Source organism: Arachis hypogaea, chromosome 12, assembly GCF_003086295.3.
Source record: "Arachis hypogaea cultivar Tifrunner chromosome 12, arahy.Tifrunner.gnm2.J5K5, whole genome shotgun sequence".
Taxonomy (NCBI): domain Eukaryota; kingdom Viridiplantae; phylum Streptophyta; class Magnoliopsida; order Fabales; family Fabaceae; genus Arachis; species Arachis hypogaea.
The window spans coordinates 47,944,670-47,966,208 of NC_092047.1; the positions used below are offsets into that span (position 1 = coordinate 47,944,670).

Here is a 21,539-nt window from a genome sequence, read left to right on the forward strand (position 1 = left end):
CAAAACTGTTCAGAAGCAAAAAGCTAATAGCCCCGCTCATCTAATTAAGACTGATCTTCATAGATGTTTTTGAAATTCATTGTATATTCTATTCTTTTTATCCTATTTGATTTTTAGTTGCTTGGGGACAAGCAACAATTTAAGTTTGGTGTTGTGATGAGTGGATAATTTATACGCTTTTTGGCATTATTTTTAGTATGTTTTTAGTATATTTTAGTTAGTTTTTATTATGTTTTTATTAGTTTTTAAATAAAAATCACATTTCTGGACTTTACTATGAGTTTTTGTGTTTTTCTGTGATTTCAGGTATTTTCTAGCTGAAATTGAGGGACCTGAGCAAAAATCTGATTCCGAGGCTGAAAAAGGACTGCAGATGCTGATGTATTCTGACCTCCCTGTACTCGAAGTGGATTTTCTGCAGCTACAAAAGCTTTATTGGCGCGGTCTCAATTGCGTCGAAAAGTAGACATCCTGGGCTTTCCAAAAATATATAATAGTCCATACTTTGCCCGAGATTTGATGACCCAAACTGGCGTTCTAAGTCAGCATAGAAATTCTGCCGTCAAAACGCCAGAACTGGCATAAAAGCTAGAGTTAAACGCCAAAACTGGCACAAAAGTTGGCGTTTAACTCCAAGAAAAGTCTCTACACGTGAAAGCTTCAATGCTTAGCCCAAGCACACACCAAGTGGTCCTGAAAGTGGATTCTGCATCATTTACTCATTTCTGTAAACCCTAGGTTACTAGTTTTCTACAAATAGGACCTTTTGCTATTGTTTTTTAAAACACTTGATCATACTTTTCATCTTGGAACTTGTATGTTCACGCTTTGGGAGGCTGGCCATTCGGCCATGCCTAGACCTTTTGTTCTTATGTATTTTCAACGGTAGAGTTTCTACACACCATAGATTAAGGTGTGGAGCTCTGCTGTTCCTCATGAATTAATGCAAACTACTATTGTTTTTCTATTCAATTCAAGCCTACTTCTTCTCTAAGATATACACTCGTTCTTCAACCTTAAGGATGTGATGATTCGTGACACTCATCATCATTCTCACCTATGAACACGTGCCTGACAACCACCTCTGTTCTACTTGCAATAGCTTGAGTGCGTATCTCTTAGCCTCCTGATTCATGACACAAGGTTGCCTCGCTTGACAACCGAGTCTTCCATTCCATGAGATCAGAGTCTTCGTGGTATAGGCTAGAATCAATTGGCAGCATTCCTGAGATCCGGAAAGTCTAAACCTTATCTGTGGTATTCCGGGTAAGATCTGGGAAGGGATGACTATGACAAGCTTCAAACTCGCGATTGTTGGGCGTAGTGACAGACGCAAAAGGATCAATGGATCCTATTCCAACATGATCGAGAACCAACAGCTGATTAGCCGTGCGGTGACAGCGGATTTGGACCATTTTCACTGAGAGGACGGGAGGTAGCCATTGACAATGGTGAAACCCAACATAAGCTTGCCATGGAAAGGAGTATGAATGATTGGAAGAAGGCAATAGGAAAGCAGAGGTTCAGAAGGAACAAAGCATCTTCATACGCTTATCTGAAATTCTCACCAATGAATTATATAAGTATCTCTATCTTTATTTTATGTTTTATTTATCTTTTAATTATCAATTCTCCATAACCATTTGAATCTGCCTGACTGAAATTTACAAGATGACCATAGCTTGCTTCAAGCCAACAATCTCCGTGGGATCGACCCTTACTCACGTAAGGTTTATTACTTGGACGACCCAGTGCACTTGCTGGTTAGTTGTGCGGAGTTGTGATAAAGAGTTGAGATTACAATTGTGCGTACCAAGCTGTTGGCGCCATTGATGATCACAAGGTGGTCCTTAATGTTTTGGAAGCTCTCAAGCACCCTAATGATTCTGAAGGGTGTATGATAATTGATGTTGTTGAACCACTTGTTCAAGAAGTACTGGAAGCTGAGGTACTTGATGACATTCTGGATCTTATTTCTGAATATGAGTTAGCTAAAGTTGATGATTCACCACCCCAGAAGGCTCTGGTTCACACGCCTAAAGCAGAAGAGGAAGCCCATAAGCTTGAGCTCAAATCTTTACCTCCTTCTCTGAAATATGTGTTCTTGGTTGAAAATGATTCCTATCCAGTAATTATTAGTTCTTCCCTGAAGCCTGAAGAGGAAGAGGCGCTTATTTCAGTGCTCAGGAGCCATAAAACAGCTCTTGGGTGGACCATCAGTGACTTGAAGGGGATTAGTCCAACCAAGTGTATGCACAAGATCCTCCTTGAAGATGATGCTAAACCTGTTGTGCAACCACAAAGGAGACTCAATCCAACTATGAAAGAGGTGGTCCAAAAGGAGGTAATGAAATTATGGGAAGCGTGTATTATTTACCCTATTTCTGATAGCCCTTGGGTAAGTCCTGTGCAGGTAGTTTCCAAGAAAGGAGGGATAACAGTGATCAAGAATGAAGAAAATGAGCTTATCACTACAAGAACAGAAGGAGAATGTGTATAGACTACAGGAGGCTCAATACTGCTACAAGGAAGGATCACTTCCCCCTGCCCTTCATTGATCAGATGCTTTAGAGGTTAGCTGGTCACGCTTTCTACTGTTTTCTAGATGGATATTCTGGATATAATCAAATTACAGTGGACCCTCAAGATCAAGAAAAGACAGCATTCACGTGCCCCTTTGGAGTATTTTCCTACAGGAGAATGCCTTTTGGACTTTGCAATGCTCTAGCAACTTTTCAAAGGTGTATGCTTTCAATTTTTTCTGATATGATTGAAAAGTTCATTGAGGTATTTATGGATGACTTTTTTGTTTTTGGTAATTCTTTTGAATCCTGCCTTAAGCATTTATCTCTTGTCTTGAAACGGTGTCAAGAATCAAACCTTGTTTTAAATTGGGAAAATGTCATTTTATGGTTACAGAAGCTATTGTTCTTGGACACAAGATTTCAAGTAAGGGAATGAGGTTGATAGAGCAAAGGTGGAGGTAATTGAAAAATTACAACCACCAACTAATGTTAAGGCAGTCAGGAGTTTCTTAGGTCATGCTGGATTTTATAGAAGATTTATAAAGGATTTTTCTAAAATTGTGAAACCTTTAAGCAACCTGTTAGTTGCTGATATTCCTTTTATCTTTGATTTTGATTGTCTGCATGATTTTGAAACTCTGAAAGCAAACCTTACCTCTGCTCCCATTATAGCTCCCCCTGACTGGGATTTACCATTTCAGTTGATGTGTGATGCGAGTGACTTTGCTATAGGAGTTGTTTTAGGACAGAGGCATGGTAAGCTTGAAGATGTCATTTACTATGCCAGTCGTGTGCTGAATGATGCCCAAAAAAATTACACAACTACAGAAAAGAAATTATTAGCTGTTGTGTATGCTGTTGATAAGTTTAGGTCCTATTTACTTGGTTCTAAGGTTATTATTTATACTGATCATGCTGCTTTGAAGTACCTTCTAACCAAGCAGGACTCTAAACCAAGATTAATCAGATGGGTGTTGCTCCTTCAGGAGTTTGATATTGAGATAAAAGACAGGAAGGGGTCAGAAAATCAAGTTACTGATTAAAGATTAAACATCATTAACCAAAGAGATGAAAGAGGAATGTGTGGATCAGTGATGATGATGATGAGGAGTAAAGCAAGCGAACTCCAAAAGGTTGTATTGTTAAGTGATTATCTTCCATTGAACACTGCTATAATTGAGAGTGGTTTTGTTTCCCTGATTATCTGTCTGTTCAGTATAGTTTTTTTTTTCTTTTCTGAAATTCAATAAGCAAGATGCTTGATCATTCACAACATTTTTCTCTTCAAAACTTGTTTACACTCAATGTTCAAAAAAATGCATCACATGAAAGTTCTTTGAAAAGAAGGATTGAGGAATCAAACAATATTGAGGCAAGCAAAAGATTAGGAGAAGTGGTGGTTCTAGTCGTATGATTATGTATTGAGGTTGCATGCTTGTGAAAACTTGCATGGGAGCTCATAGGCAGGACATGAAGTTCAAAGAAGTATTGTGGAGATTCTCAAAAATCTATTGATCCAAGAAGCAGCAAACAAAACAAAAGAAAATAAAGAAAATACAAAAGCAAAAAGAACATGGCCCAAGGCTCTGAGCATCAATTACTAGGCAGAAAAAGAAAGAAGAAACAAAACTCAAAGAATTGTTAGCCTAGTAAATGCTTGTGGTTGAGCTGTGTCAAGGAAAGAGGCTTGAGCAAGTAAATCCTTAGGGGTGCTTTAACACCTAATACCTTAAAACCAACTGGTTTAGGAGTATTGATTGAAAGCTTATCTAAAGAGCCGCTTTGAGACATGACACTTAGAGTCAAGGCCAAAGCACAGAAACTATAAGCTGCTTCAAGGTGACTACATATAAAGAGATCTCCATGATACCATCTGGATGAAAATCCTAAGACCTAAGACTCCCAATATGTGAGGACTAGTGAGCACTGAAGCCCTTGCAAGAGCATATGATTTAGAGTTCACCCCATTGACACTTGATCACTTCACTCACAGGACCTGACAAGTTGTTCTTCAATCCGTCTTAAGTGAAAGAACCTATGAGCATAATTCATTTCTTGCTTGGGGACAAGCAAGCTTTAAGTTTGGTGTTGTGATGACAAGTCATCTTAGCCTAGTTTCACTAGTCTTTTTCTTTTGTTTTCAATTGAATTATGCACTTTCTTGAGCTACAAGTAAGCTAATTTGGGTAGATTTTCATGTTTCCTTTGATTGAATCAACCATGTATGAATTCATGCTATTTCATGAGGTTTTATGCTATAATTGTCACATATTATGATAAAATGAATATCTCATGATTTTAAGCATAGCTTTGATGTGTTTGGTTGATTAATGATAGGTGAAAAAAGCTTGGAGAAAGGTTGAAGCAAGAAGGAATGGCTAGGAGTAAAGAGAGGACAATGGAATAAGTGAAAATGAACCAGGAAGCAAAAAGCTGGACCAAAAGTTAGCCTCAAACTTTTGCACAAACTTTTGGGTGAAAAGTTAGCCCCAACGTTAGCCCCTAACTTTTGGGCTAACGTTGGCACATGAAAGTTACTCCCTGGGCACCAAAAGTTTGCGCCAACGTTAGCCCCTAACTTTGTGGCTAACGTTGGCATGAGAAAAACACTCCCTGGGCACCAAAAGTTTGCGCCAACGTTAGCCTCTAACTTTTGGGCTAACGTTGGCACATGAAAAACACAAAGGGGGAGCAAAAGTTTGCGCCAACGTTAGCCCCTAACTTTTGGGCTAACGTTGGCGCCATAAGTGCACTAAGGAAGGCCAACGTTGGAGCAGAAGTTAGACCCCTAACTTTTGCACCAACGTGGGTATCAGCAAAACATGGGGGCTGATATGAAAAGTTGGACCAAAAGTTTGCCTCAAACTTTTACTCTAACTTTTACTCAAACTTTTGCAAAACTTCAACCCGGTTCAATTGGTTCACTTTGGTTCCTCTCCAAACTCCAAGAGCAATCAACCAAGGCCTCTCTCAACCCAATTCCACCATGAGAAAAGGCCCAACTCAAGGCTTGAAGATCATTTGAAGAAAGTGTATAAATAGGATAGAATTCAAGCTCTGAAGGGAACTTTTCCTTTGGAGTTTTCATAATAGTTTTCGGAAAGCTTTGGATATTGAGTGCTCTTTAATTTCTTAGTTTCGGGGAAGGAGAATTCCAGTCTCTTCCTCTTAGTTTTATTGCTTTCAATTTCAATTGCAATTGTCTTGGATCTTGGGTTGGAAATTGAAGGAATTCTGTTTCAATCTCATCCGAAGATCTCTCTGTTTCTTCTACTGCTTATTGAATTTAATTTCTGTTAATTGTTCTTCATCTACTTCCTTTGAAATTTACAATTCCTTTGCAATTGTTCTTGTTGGATCTAGGAAGGCATTGATTTCTAGACTTGGTTATCTAGTCTCTTGGGTCCTGAGATCCGGATTCCCCATTTCCCATTCCATGTTTACTGTTTTCATGCTTATTTACAATTCTGTTTTTAGATCCGGTTCAATCCAAGTGTTCTTTTACTTCTCTGTTGGTTGCAATTTACTTTCCCTCGTTTAATTTCTGCAAATCCAACTCCCAATTCCCTTTACAATTCAAGCTATTTACATTTCTTGCACTTTAAGATTCTGCAATTTCCATTTCTTGCGTTCTAAGTTTCTATCATTTAATTTCTTGTTCTTTAAGATTCAGCATTTAAATCCCTGTTCTCTTTAATTTCATGTCAATTACCCATTCCCTTTACATTCCATGCAATTTAAATTCTGCAAATCACAAATCACTCAACCAAATCTTGATTCGCTTGACTAAATCAACCACTAAACTAAAATTGCTCAATCCTTCAATCCCTGTGGGATCGACCTCACTCCCGTGAGTTATTATTACTTGATGCGACCCGGTGCACTTGCCGGTTAGTTTTGGGTGTTTTGGAGAAATTCGTTTTTCCGGTAAAATATCCCATCAAGGGTCTGCCAAGGATGATGGATTCATCCATACACTTCCCAGTCTCTAGGATTATGAAATCAGCAGGGATGTATTGATCTTCAACCTTTACCAAGACATCCTCTACAAGTCCATAAGCTTGTTTCCTTGAATTGTCTGCCATCTCTAATGAGATTCTTGCAGCTTGAACCTCAAAAATTCCTAGTTACTCCATTACAGAGAGAGGCATGAGGTTTATGCTTGACCCTAGGTCACACAGAGCCTTTTCAAAGGTCATGGTGCCTATGGTACAAGGTATTGAGAACTTTCCAGGATCTTGTCTCTTCATAGGTAATCTTTGCCTAGCCAAGTCATCCAGTTCTTTGATGAGCAATAGGGGTTCATCCTCCCAAGTCTCATTACCAAATAGCTTGGCATTTAGCTTCATGATTGCTCCAAGGTACTTAGCAACTTGTTCTTCAGTAACATCTTCATCTTCTTCAGAGGAAGAATACTCATCAGAGCTCATGAATGGTAGAAGTAGATTCAATGGAATCTCTATGGTCTCAATGTGAGCCTCAGATTCCCATGGTTTCTCATTAGGGAACTCCATGGAGGCCAGTGGACGCCTGATGAGCGGATAATTTATTCGCTTTTTGGCATTATTTTTAGTATATTTTTAGTAGGATCTAGTTACTTTTAGGGATGTTTACATTAGTTTTTATGTTAAATTCACATTTCTGGACTTTACTATGAGTTTGTGTGTTTTTCTGTGATTTCAGGTATTTTCTGGCTGAAATTGAGGGACTTGAGCAAAAATCAGATTCAGAGGTTGAAGAAGGACTGCTAATGCTGTTGGATTCTGACCTCCCTGCACTCAAAGTGGATTTTCTAGAGCTACAGAACTCAAAATGGCGCGCTTCCAATTGCGTTGGAAAGTAGACATCCAGGGCTTTCCATCAATATATAATAGTCCATACTTTGGCCGAGTTTAGACGACGTAAAAGGGCGTTGAACGCCAGTTCTACGCTGCTATCTAGAGTTAAACGCCAGAAACAAGTCACAAACCAGAGTTGAACGCCAGAAATACGTTACAACCCGGCGTTCAACTCCAGAAAGAGCCTCTGCACGTGTAACATTCAAGCTCAGCCCAAGCACACACCAAGTGGGCCCCGGAAGTGGATTTATATATCAATTACTTACTTATGTAAACCCTAGTAGCTAGTTTATTATAAATAGGACATTTTACTATTGTATTTGATATCTTTGGATCATCCTGGATTGTATTTAGATCCTGTGATCTCGTTTTGGGGGCTGGCCATTCGGCCATGCCTGGATCTTTCACTTATGTATTTTCAAACGGTAGAGTTTCTGCACTCCATAGATTAAGGTGTGGAGCTCTGCTGTTCCTCAAAGATTAATGCAAAGTACTACTGTTTTCTATTCAATTCATCTTATTTCGCTTCTAAGATATTCATTCGTACTTCAACTTGAATGTGATGAACGTGACAATCATCATCATTCCCTATGAACGTGTGCCTGACAACCACTTCCGTTCTACCTTAGATTGAATGAGTGTCTCTTAGATCTCTTAATCGGAATCTTCGTGGTGTAAGCTAGAATGATGGCGGCATTCAAGAGAATCCGGAAAGTCTAAACCTTGTCTGTGGTATTTCGAGTAGGATTCAATGATTAAATGACTGTGACGAGCTTCAAACTCGCGAGTGCTGGGCGTAGTGACAGACGCAAAAGGAGGGTGAATCCTATTCCAGCATGATCGGGAACCTCAGATGATTAGTCGTGCCGTGACAGGGCATCTTGGACCATTTTCACAAGAGGAGGGGATGTAGCCACTGACAACGGTGATGCCCTTGCATAAAGCCAGCCATGGAAAGGAGTAAGACTGATTGGATGAAGACAGCAGGAAAGTAGAGATTCAGAGGAACGATTGCATCTCTATACGCTTATCTGAAATTCTCACCAATGATTTGCATAAGTGTTTCTATCCTTATTTTATTATATTATTTTCGAAAACTCCATAACTATTTTATATCCGCCTGACTGAGATTTACAAGGTGACCATAGCTTGCTTCATACCAACAATCTCCGTGGGATTCGACCCTTACTCACGTAAGGTATTACGTGGACGACCCAGTGCACTTGCTGGTTAGTTATGCGAAGTTGTGAAGATATGTAATGATTCACAACCTGAGTAACAATTTTGCATACCAAGTTTTTGGCGCCGTTGCCAGGGATTGTTCGAGTTTGGACAACTGACGGTTCATCATGTTGCTCAGATTAGGTAATTTTCTTTTCGTTATCTTTTCAAAAATTTTTCAAAAATATTTCAAAATTTTCTCACCTGTTTTCGAAAAAAAAAAGAAAAAAAATTGTTTTCAAAAATATATTTTTCTTCAGAATTTTTAAGAATGAATTCTAGTGTTTCATGAAGTATGTGAAGCCTGGTTGGCTGTAAAGCCATGTCTTAATTCATTTGGACTGAGGCTTCTAATTTGTTATCAAGAGCAAGCTAGTTGTTGCTAATCCACCTGCTACTGTTCCTGATTTACATACTAAAGCTTGGCTGGCTATTAAGCCTTGCCTGACCCTTTGATTGGAGCTTTAGTCTAAAAAGCATAAGATTCCTGGAATTCATATTAAAAATTTTGGAATCCTTATTTTTCTTTTTCAAAATGATTTTCGAAAAAAATTAAAAGAAAATACAAAAAAATTATAAAATCATAAAAATCAAAAATATTTTCGTGTTTCTTGTTTGAGTCTTGAGTCATGTTATAAGTTTGGTGTCAATTGCATATTCATCTTGCATTTTTCGAAAATTCATGCATTCATAGTGTTCTTCATGATCTTCAAGTTGTTTTTGGTAAGTCTTCTTGTTTGATCTTTGCATTTGCATGTTTTGTGTCTTTTCTTGTTTTTCATATGCATTCTTGAATTCTTTATGTCTAAGCATTAAAGAATTCTAAGTTTGGTGTCTTGCATGTTTTCTTTGCATTAAAAATTTTTCAAAAATATGTTCTTGATGTTCATCATGATCTTCATAGTGTTCTTGGTGTTCATCTTGACATTCATAGCATTCTTGCATGCATCACATGTTTTGATCTAAAATTCTCAAGCATTGCATTACTTTTCTTGTTTTTCTCTCTCATCATAAAAATTCAAAAATCAAAAAAAAAATATCTTTCCCTCTTTTCTCTCATAATTTCGAAAATTAGATTTGACTTTTTCAAAAATTTTTAAAATCTAGTTGTTTTTATGAGTCAAATCAAATTTTCAATTTAAAAATCTTATCTTTTTCAAAACCTTTTTCAAAAATCAAATCTTTTTCATTTTTCCTAGTTATTTTCGAAAATTCCAAAAATATTTTTCAAAAATCTTTTTCTTAATTTTACATCATATTTTTGAAAATAACATCATCAAATTAATGTTTTGATTCAAAAATTTCAAGTTTGTTACTTACTTGTTAAGAAAAATTCAAACTTTAAGTTCTAGAATCATATTTTATGATTTCTTGTGAATCAAGTCATTAATTGAGATTTTAAAAATCAAATCTTTTTCAAAAACTAATTTCTATCATATGTTTTCAAAAATATCTTCTTATCTTACCTTTTTCAAAAATTTGATTTCAAAATATCTTTTCTAACTTCCTAACTTCTTATCTTTTCAAATTTGTTTGAACCAACTAACTAACTTTTTGTTTGTTTCTTATCTTTTTCAAAACCACCTAACTAACTCTCTCTCTCCAATTTTCGAAAATATCTCCCTCTTTTTCAAAATTTCTTTTTAATTAAACTAATTATTTTATTTTTTTATTTGAATTTTCGAAAAAAAAAACTATTAACCTTTTTCAAAAAAAAAAATTTATTTTCGAAAATCCTCTCCCTCTCTCATCTTATTCTATTTATTTATTCATCTACTAACATATCTTCCTCACATCACTCACCAAATTCGAACCCCCTCTTCTATCTGTGTTCGAATTTTTTCTTCTTCTTTTTCTACTAACAATAAGGAACCTCTTTACTGTGACATAGAGGATTCCTCTTCTTTTCTTTTTCTCTTCTCTTTCTTATGAGCAGGGACAAAGAAAAAGGCATTCTTGTTGAAGCTGATCCAGAACCTGAAAGGACTCTGAAGAGAAAACTAAGAGAAGCTAAATTACAACAATCCAGAGACAACCTTATTGAAAATTTCGAACAAGTAAAGGAGGTGGCAGCCGAACCCAACAACAATAATGCAAGGAGGATGCTTGGTGACTTTACTGCACCTAATTCCAATTTACATGGAAGAAGCATCTCCATCCCTACCATTGGAGCAAACAATTTTGAGCTGAAACCTCAGCTAGTTTCTCTGATGCAGCAGAACTGCAAGTTTCATGGACTTCCATCTGAAGATCCTTTTCAGTTCTTAACTGAATTCTTGCAGATCTGTGATACTGTTAAGACTAATGGAGTAGATCCTGAAGTCTACAGGCTCATGCTTTTCCCTTTTGCTGTAAGAGACAGAGCTAGAGTGTGGTTGGACTCTCAACCCAGAGATAGCCTGAACTCTTGGGATAAGCTGGTCACGGCTTTCTTAGCCAAGTTCTTTCCTCCTCAAAAGCTGAGCAAGCTTAGAGTGGATATTCAGACCTTCAGACAGAAGGAAGGTGAATCCCTCTATGAAGCTTGGGAAAGATACAAGCAGCTGACCAAAAAGTGTCCTTCTGACATGCTTTCAGAATGGACCATCCTGGATATATTCTATGATGGTTTATCTGAGCTATCAAAGATGTCATTGGATACTTCTGCAGGTGGATCCATTCACTTAAAGAAAAGGCCTGCAGAAGCTCAAGAACTCATTGACATGGTTGCTAATAACCAGTTCATGTACACTTCTGAGAGGAATCCTGTGAGTAATGGGACGCCTCAGAAGAAGGGAGTTCTTGAAGTTGATACTCTGAATGCCATATTGGCTCAGAACAAAATATTGACTCAGCAAGTCAATATGATTTCTCAGAGTTTGAATGGAATGCAAGCTGCATCCAACAGTACTCAAGAGGCTTCTTATGAAGAAGAAGCTTATGATCCTGAGAACCCTGCAATAGCAGAGGTAAATTACATGGGTGAACCATATGGAAACACCTATAATCCATCATGGAGAAATCATCCAAATCTCTCATGGAAGGATCAAAGGCCTCAACAAGGCTTTAATAATGGTGGAAGAAACAGGTTTAACAATAATAAACCTTTTCCATCATCCACTCAGCAACAGACAGAGAACTCTGAACAAAATACCTCTAATTTAGCAAACTTAGTCTCTGATCTATCCAAGGCCACTATAAGTTTCATGAATGAAACAAGGTCTTCCATTAGAAATTTGGAAGCACAAGTGGGCCAGCTGAGTAAAAGGATCACTGAAATCCCTCCTAGTACTCTCCCAAGCAATACAGAAGAGAATCCAAAAGGAGAGTGCAAGGCCATTGACATAAGCACCATGGCCGAACCTGTAAGGGAAGGAGAGGACGTGAATCCCAAGGAGGAAGATCTCCTGGGACGTCCAGTGATCAATAAGGAGCTTCCCTCTGAGGAACCAAAGGACTCTGAGGCTCATCTAGAGACCATAGAGATTCCATCGAACCTCCTTATACCATTCATGAGCTCTGATGAGTATTCCTCTTCTGAAGAGACTGAGGATGTTACTGAAGAGCAAGCTGCCAAGTTCCTTGGTGCAATCATGAAGATAAATGCCAAATTATTTGGTATTGAGACTTGGAAAGATGAACCTCCCTTGTTCACCAATGAACTAAGTGATCTGGATCAACTGACATTGCCTCAGAAGAAACAGGATCCTGGAAAGTTCATAATACCTTGTACCATAGGCACCATGATCTTTAAGGCTCTGTGATAAACCTCATGCCCCTCTCTGTAATAGAGAAACTGGGAATCTATGGGGTGCAAGCTGCTAAAATCTCATTAGAAATGGCAGACAATTCAAGAAAACAGGCTTATGGACAAGTAGAGGACGTGTTAGTAAAGGTTGAAGGCCTTTACATCCCTGCTGATTTCATAGTCCTGGATACTAGAAAGGAAGAGGATGAATCCATCATCCTAGGAAGACCTTTCCTAGCCACAGCAAGAGCTGTGATTGATGTGGACAGAGGAGAATTGATCCTTCAATTAAATGAGGACAACCTTGTGTTTACAACTCAAGGATCTCTCTCTGCATCCATGGAGAAGAAGCATAAAAAGCTTCTCTCAAAGCAGAGTCAAACAAAGCCCCCACAGTCAAACTCTAAGTTTGGTGTTGGGAGGCCACAACCAAACTCTAAGTTTGGTGTCAAACCCCCATATCCAAACTCTAAGTTTGGTGTTGGCAGGTCTCAACAAAGCTCTGCACATCTGTGAGGCTCCATGAGAGCCCACTGTCAAGCTATTGACATTAAAGCTTCAGTCCAAAACACTAGACATGGCCAATGGCCAGCCAAGCTTTAGCAGATCATTACTTTCAACAGCAAGATTGATAGAAATCATCAAGTTCTTGTGATGATAAGTTGAAACCTCGGTCCAAAAGATTAGACATGGCTTCACAGCCAGCCAGACTTTAATAAATCATCATGAAACTCTAGAATTCATTCTTAAAAACTCTAAAGAACAGAATAAAATTTTTTTTTGTATTTTTGAAAATTTTTTCGAAAATAAGAAGTAAAAAGCTTAAACATAAAATAAAATTACCTAATCTAAGCAACAAGATGAACCGTCAGTTGTCCAAACTCGAACAATCCCCGGCAACGGTGCCAAAAACTTGGTGCACGAAATTGTGATCATCAACAATGGCGCCAAAGACTTGGAGCTCTCAAACGTGAATCACAATTTGTCACAATTCCGCACAACTAACCAGCAAGTGCACTGGGTCGTCCAAGTAATACCTTACATGAGTAAGGGTCGATCCCACGGAGATTGTCGGCTTGAAGCAAGCTATGGTCATCTTGTAAATCTCAGTCAGGCAGATTCAAATAGTTATGGAGAATTGATAATAAAATATAAAATAGAATAAAGATAGAGATACTTATGTAATTCATTGGTAGGAATTTCAGATAAGCGTATGAAGATGCTTTGTTCCTTCTGAACCTCTACTTTTTTATTGCCTTCTTCCAACCATTCATACTCCTTTCCATGGCAAGCTTTATGTTGGGCATCACCGTTGTCAATGGCTACTTCCCGTCCTCTCAGTGAAAATGTTCGAAATGTGCTGTCACCGCACGGCTAATCATCTGTTGGTTCTCGATCATGTTGGAATAGGATCCATTGATCCTTTTGCGTCTGTCACACGCCCAAAAATTGCGAGTTTGAAGCTCATCACAGTCATCCCTTCCCAGATCCTACTCAGAATATCACAGATAAGGTTTAGACCTTCCAGATCTCAAGAATGACCGCCAATAATTCTTGCCTATACCACGAAGGTTCCAATCTTAGATTAGAAACCCAAGAGATACGCATTCAAGCCGTTGCTAGTAGAACAGAGGTGGTTGTCAGGCACATGTTCATAGGTGAGAATGATGATGAGTGTCACGGATCATCACATTCATCAAGTTGAAGAACGAATGAATATCTTAGAGAAGAAGTAGGCGTGAATTGAATAGAAAAACAGTAGTACTTTGCATTAATTCATGAAGAATAGCAGAGCTCCACACCTTAATCTATGGTGTGTAGAAACTCCACCGTTGAGAATACATAAGAACAAAAGGTCCAGGTATGGCCGAATGGCCAGCCCCCATAAAGGTCTAAGATAGCATAAGACTAATTAAAGATCGATCAAAATACAATAGCAAAAGGTCCTATTTATAGAGAACTGGTAGCCTAGGGTTACAGAAATAAGTAATTAATGCAGAAATCTTCTTCTTGGCCCACTTGGTGTGTGCTTGGTCTGAGCATTGAAGCTTTCACATGTAGAGACTTTTCTTGGAGTTAAACACCAGCTTTTGTGCCAGTTTGGGCATTTAACTCCAGCTTTTATGTCAGTTCTGGCGTTTTGACGCCAGAATTTCTATGCTGACTTGGAACGCCGCTTTGGGCCATCAAATCTTGGGCAACGTATAGACTATTATGTATTGCTGGAAAGCCCAGGATGTTTACTTTTCAACGTAATTGAGAGCGCGCTAATTGGGCTTCTGTAGCTCCAGAAAATCCACTTCGAGTGCAGGGAGGTCAGAATCCAACAACATCTGCAGTCCTTTTTCAGCCTCTGAATCAGATTTTTGCTCAGGTCCCTCAATTTCAGCCAGAAAATACCTAAAATCATAGAAAAACACACAAACTCATAGTAAAGTCCAGAAATGTGATTTTTATTTAAAAACTAATAAAAACATAATAAAAACTAACTAAAACATACCAAAAAGATACTAAAAACAATGACAAAAAGCGTATACATTATCCGCTCATCACACAACATGAAGAATAAAACGACCGCTAGGATAACTAAGGTGGTTGAGTTCCTTTCATTCTATATTCTTTCCCGGTTTTATCCTTTATTCGTTAGAATCCTAGGTCTAGTTTAGTTTTCTCTTAATTGCTTTAATTGCTTGTGATGCGTGAGCATCTTTCCTATCTTTTTCTAGTGAATTTGCATTTAAATTATTAAGTTTTATCAAGAATTTAATATCTTTCAGCCACTATGGATGCTTGGTCCACGAATTGTGAATCACACTTCTCATAACTCGTACCACTAACCATCAAGTGCACTGGGTCGTCCAAGTAATACCTTACGTGAGTAAGGGTCGAATCCCACGGAGATTGTTGGCTTGAAGTAATCTATGGTTATCTTGTAGCTCTTAGTTAGGAAATCAATTATAATTATCATTTTGAATTACGAAGAATAAAAGAGCATGAATTAAATACTTGTTATGCAGTAATGGAGAATATGTTGGAGTTTTGGAGATGCTTTGTCTTCTGAATCTCTGCTTTCCTAATGTCATCTTCTTCACACACGCAAGTTTCCTTATATGTCAAGCTGTGTGTTGGTGGATCACCGTTGTCAATGGCTACCATCCGTCCTCTCAGTGAAAATGGTCCAGGTGCACTGTCACAGCACGACTAATCATCTGTCGGTTCTCGATCATGCTGGAATAGGATCCATTGATCCTTTTGCGTCTGTCACTACGCCCAACACTCACGAGTTTGAAGCTCGTCACAGTCATTCAATCCTTGAATCCTACTTGGAATACCACAGACAAGGTTTAGACTTTCCGGATTCTCATGAATGCTGCCCCAATGGATTCTAGCTTATACCACGAAGATTCTGATCAATGAATCCAAGAGATACTCATTCAATCGAAGGTAGAACGGAGGTGGTTGTCAGGCATGCGTTCATAGATTGAGAATGGTGATGAGTGTCACAGATCATCACATCCATCATATTGAAGTGCGAATGAACATCTTAGATAAAACAAGCGTGTTTGAATAGAAAACAGAAATAATTGCATTAATTCATCGGGACACAACAGAGCTCCTCACCCCCAACAATGGAGTTTAAAGACTCATGCTGTCAAAGAGTACAAAGTTCAAATAAAAAAATGTCATGAGGTCCAAAATAAATCTCTAAAAGTTGTTTAAATACTAAACTAGTAACCTAGGTTTACAGAAATTGAGTAAACTATGATAGATAGTGTAGAAATCTACTTCCGGGGCCCACTTGGTGTGTGCTGGGGCTGAGACTTAAGCTTTACACGTGCCTGGGCTGTTTCTGGAGTTAAACGCCAGGTTGTAACCTGTTTTGGGCGTTTAACTCCAACTTGTAACCTGTTTCTGGTGTTTGACGCCAGAATGCAACATGGAACTGGCGTTGAACACCAGTTTACGTCGTCTATTCTTGAGAAAAGTATGGACTATTATATATTTCTGGAAAGCCCTAGATGTCTACTTTCCAACGCAATTGAGAGCGTGCCAATTGGACCTCTGTAGCTTCAGAAAATCCATTCTGAGTGCAGGGAGATCAGAATCCAACAGTATCAGCAGTCCTTTTTCAGCCTGAATCAGATTTTTGCTCAGCTCCCTCAATTTCAGCCAGAAAATACCTGAAATTACAGAAAAACACACAAACTCATAGTAAAGTCCAGAAATGTGATTTTTAATTAAAAACAAATAAAAATATAATAAAAATTAACTAAATCATACTGAAAACATACTAAAAATAATGCCAAAAAGCTTATAAATTATCCGCTCATCACAACACCAAACTTAAATTGTTGCTTGTCCCCAAGCAACTGAAAATCAAATAGGATAAAAAGAAGGGAATATACTATAAATTCCAAAATATCAATGAAACTTAACTCCAATCAGATGAGCGGGACTAGCAGCTTTTTGCCTCTTAAATAGTTTTGGCATCTCACTTTATCCATTGAAGTTCAGAATGATTGGCATCTATAGGAACTTAGAATTCAGATAGTGTTATTGATTCTCCTAGCTTAGTATGTTGATTCTTGAACACAGCTACTTTATGAATCTTGGTCGTGGCCCTAAGCACTTTGTTTTCCAGTATTACCACCAGATACATAAATGCCACAGACACATAATTGGGTGAACCTTTTCAGATTGTGACTCAGCTTTGCTAAAGTCCCCAATTAGAGGTGTCCAGGGTTCTTAAGCACACTCTGTTTTTGCTTTGGACCTTGACTTTAACTGCTCAGTCTCAAGTTTTCACTTGACACCTTCACGCCACAAGCACATGGTTAGGGACAGCTTGGTTTAGCCGCTTAGGCCAGGATTTTATTCCTTTAGGCCCTCCTATCCACTGATGCTCAAAGCCTTGGATCCTTTTTTATTACCCTTGCCTTTTGGTTTTAAGGGCTTTTGGCTTTTTCTGCTTGCTTTTTCTTTTTCTTTCTCTTTTTTTTTTGCCATTTTTTTTGCAAGCTTTTGTATTCACTGCTTTTTCTTGCTTCAAGAATCAATTTTATGATTTTTCAGATTATCAAATAATATTTCTCCTGTTCATCATTCTTTCAAGAGCCAACATATTTAACATTTATAAACCACAATATCAAAAGACATATGCACTGTTGAAGCATTCATTCAGAAAACAAAAAGTATTGTCACTACATCAAAATAATTAAACTAATTTTCAAGGATGAATTTGAAACCATGTACTTCTTGTTCTTTTGTAATTAAAACAATTTTTTTTATTTAAGAAAGGTGATGGATTCATAGGATATTCATAACTTTAAGGCATAGACTCTAATCTTTATTTATTAAAAATAATATAAATTAGGCATAAAAGCAGACACTTAATAATAAAAGACAGGAAATTAAAGACATCAAAATAAATGACTCTAACTCTAATACTCATATACTCTTAAAATGGATAAAAGGTTATCACAGAGTTAGGACTCAACAACCTTTATTTTGGGAGGTAGATGCCTCTTTGGTCTGTGGGGTGCTCGGCCCTTCGAGAGATAGCTTCTGGCGCTTCAGTTCCTTTAAGTCACGCCCTTGCTCTTCTTGTCCTTTAAGCAGTTTGCATAGCATGCTGTTTTGATTTTGCTGTTCTTCCTTCAGTTGATCCACAGCTTCTTGCAACTTGGTGACAGATGCTTCTAGGCGCTCCCAGTATTCAATTTGAGGGATTTCTGGGAGGAACTCCTCTGTTTTTCTCTTGATGGGGTCGTCCTGCACTTGTTGTCCTTCCATAGACTTTTTGGTGATTGGTTGCTCAACTGAGATATACTTATCTACTCCCATTTTTATCCCAGCATCTTTACATAGCAGAGAGACTAAGCTTGGATAGGCCAATTTGGCATCTTTGGAGTTCTTGTTTGCAATTTTGTAAAGCTCACAAGCAATCAGCTGATGAACTTCCACTTCTTTTTCTAGAATAATGAGATGAATCATCACTGCTCTTCTGATGGTGACCTCGGAGCGGTTGCTAGTGGGCAGTATAGAGCGCCCAATGAAGTCCAGCCAGCCTCTGGCGACTGGTTTGAGATCTCCTCTCTTGAGTTGGTTTGGGGCACCCTTTGTGTTGGTTGTCCACTTGGCTCCAGGGAGGCATATGTCCTCTAGGATTTTGTCCAAGCCCATGTTTGATCTCATCATTCTCCTATTAAAGGAGTCTGGGTCATCTTGCAGTTGAGGTAGCTTGAAGATCTCCCTTATTTTGTCAGAGTGGGTGTGAACAATCTTCCCTCTGACCAGAGTTCTATAGTCATAGAATGCGGTTCCAGCTATCCTCTACCTGTCCGTCTGCCATAGATTAGCATAGAATTCCTGAACCATGTTTCTCCCCACCTTTGTTTCAGGATTAGCTAGGACTTCCTAGCTCCTGTTTCAGATTTGCTCTTGGATCTCCGGATATTCATCTTCTTTCAGATCGAATTTAACTTCCGGGATCACTGACCTTAGACTCATTATTTTGTAAAAATGGTCTGAATGTTCTTTGGTTATGAACTTCCCTTGATTCCAAAGTGGTTTTGGAATATTCCCTTTCTTGCCTATTGAGTCGGTTTGTTTTCCCTTAGGAGCCATGATCTTCGTGGGTATTGGTTTAGTGATCACGGATAAACATACCAAACTTAGAGGTTTGCTTGTCCTCAAGCAAAAGAAAAGAAAGGAGGGGGAAAGAGGGAGAGCCAAGCGCAACTTGTGGAGGAGAAGGGGAGAGGCCGAACCAATATTTAAAGGGAAGGGGGGTGGGTTTCGAAAATTATTTGAGAAAGATATGATAGAAAAAGTGATTTGGAAAAGATAAGTATGATAGGAAAAGATGTGATTTAAAATTGAAAAGATATGAAAGATATTTGAAAAAGATAAATCTGAATTTTGAAAAAGATGATGTGAAGATTTGAAAAAGATATTGATGAGTTGAAAAGATTTTAGAAGGAAAAGAGATAGATTTGTTTTGAAAAGGATTTGAAGAGGATTAAGAAAAAGGGTTTATGAATTAAGATACATTTGATATTTTTTTGAAAAAGGATTTGAAAAATTAGGATTTGTAACATGTTTGTGCAAGAAATCATGAATTGAAACATAAAAAATGAAAAAAAATTTGAATTGAAAACGAAATTGCCTACTCCCCACAATCCTGGCGTTAAACGCCCAACTGCTGCATGTTTTGGGTGTTTAACGCCCAGTTGGTGCTTGGTCTGGGCGTTTAACGCCCAGTTGTTGCTTCTAGCTGGCGTTAAACGCCAGAAACTCCTTTGTCACTGGGCGTTTTTCTGAACGCCCAGGATGCTATAAATCTGGCGTTAAACGCCCAGAAGCTGCTTCTTTCTGGCGTTTAACACCCAGATGGCTATCTTTACTGGCGTTAAACACCCAGTAGATGCTCCTTTTGGGCGTTTAACGCCCAGTTTTGCCTCTTACTGGCGTTTTCTTGCCAGTGAACTCTTTTTTTCTGTTTTTGTGCTCTGAATCCTTCTGTAACCCTGTGAACTTATGCAATTGACTCTTTACCTTATTAATATTGAACTTATATACTTTAAAAATAAATAAAATAAAGAAGAGAATAAAATAAAATAAAATAACAGAAAAAGTTTTGCTAATGGCTGGGTTGCCTCCCAGCAAGCGCTTCTTTATTGTCTTTAGTTGGACCTTGCTAAGCTTTTAATCTAGCCTCAGCCTTGAGCACTCTTGCTCAGCATTGCCTTCAAGATAATGCATGATTCTCTATCCATTAACAATGAACTTCTTATTAGAATCAAGGTCTTGAAGCTCCACATAGCCATATGGTGATACACTTGTAGTCACATATGGTCACCTCCACCGGGATTTTAGTTTCCCGGGGAATAGCCTGAGCCTAGAGTTAAACAACAGAACCTTTTGTCCTGGTTCAAAGACTCTAGATGATAGCTTTCTGTCATGCCACCGTTTTGATTTCTCTTTATATAGCTTGGCATTTTCGAAAGCAGTGAGTCTGAATTCCTCTAGCTCATTCAGCTGGAGCAATCTTTTTTTTCCAGCTAATTTGGCATCAAAGTTTAGGAATCTGGTTGCCCAGTAGGCCTTATGTTCCAGTTCCACGGGCAGATGACAGGCCTTGCCATACACAAGCTGGTATGTAGAGGTCCCTATAGGAGTCTTGAATGCTGTTCTGTAAGCCCACAGAGCTACATCCAAACCTCTTGCCCAATCCTTTCTACGGGTACTTACAGTCCATTCTAGGATTCTTTTTAGTTCTCTATTAGACACTTCAGCTTGCCCATTTGTCTGTGGATGATATGGAGTTGCCACCTTGTGGCTAACCACATACCGGACCATGGCAGAATAAAGCTGTTTGTTGCAGAAGGGAGTGCCCCCATCACTGATTAGTACTCTAGGGACACCAAACCTACTGAAGATATATTTCTGGAGGAACTTCAGCACTGTCTTAGTATCATTAGTGGGTGTGGCAATGGCCTCTACCCATTTTGATACATAATCGACTGCCACCAGAATATAAGTGTTTGAGTATGATGGTGGGAAAGGCCCCATGAAGTCAATTCCCCATACATCAAACAACTCAATCTCCAAGATTCCTTGTTGAGGCATGGCATAACCATGAGGAAGATTACCAGCTCTCTGGCAACTGTCACAGTTACGTACAAACTCTCGGGAATCTCTATAGAGGGTAGGCCAGTAGAAGTCACAATGGAGGACCTTGGTGGCTGTTCGCTCACCTCCGAAATGGCCTCCATATTGTGACCCATGGCAATGCCATAAGATCTTTTGTGCTTCTTCTCTAGGCACACACCTACGGATTATTCCGTCTGCACATCTCTTAAAGAGATAGGGTTTATCCCACAAGTAGTACTTTGCATCAGTAATTAATTTTTTCTTTTGTTGCCTGCTGTACTCCTTGGGTATAAACCTTGCAGCTTTATAGTTTGCAATGTTTGCAAACCATGGTGTTTCCTGATTGGCAAATAGATGCTCATCCGGAAAGGTTTCAGAGATCTCAAAAGAGGGTGGGAGGGACGCCCCTTCTACTGGCTCTATCCGGGACAGATGATCAGCCACTTAGTTCTCTGTCCCTTTTCTGTCTCTTATTTCTATATCAAACTCTTACAGAAGCAACACCCATCTTATGAGCCTGGGTTTTGAATCCTGCTTTGTGGGTAGATATTTAAGAGCAGCATGATCAGTGTA

At 38.6% G+C, this 21,539-nt stretch overlaps 1 non-coding gene across 1 annotated transcript; it reads right to left on the reverse strand.

The window, feature by feature from the left end:
* Window positions 1-11,049: 11,049 nt before the first annotated feature.
* On the reverse strand, window positions 11,050-11,157 carry LOC112731017 (small nucleolar RNA R71). Its single transcript, XR_003166813.1, has one exon. It is a non-coding gene; the product is annotated as a small nucleolar RNA R71 (small nucleolar RNA).
* Window positions 11,158-21,539: the final 10,382 nt, after the last annotated feature.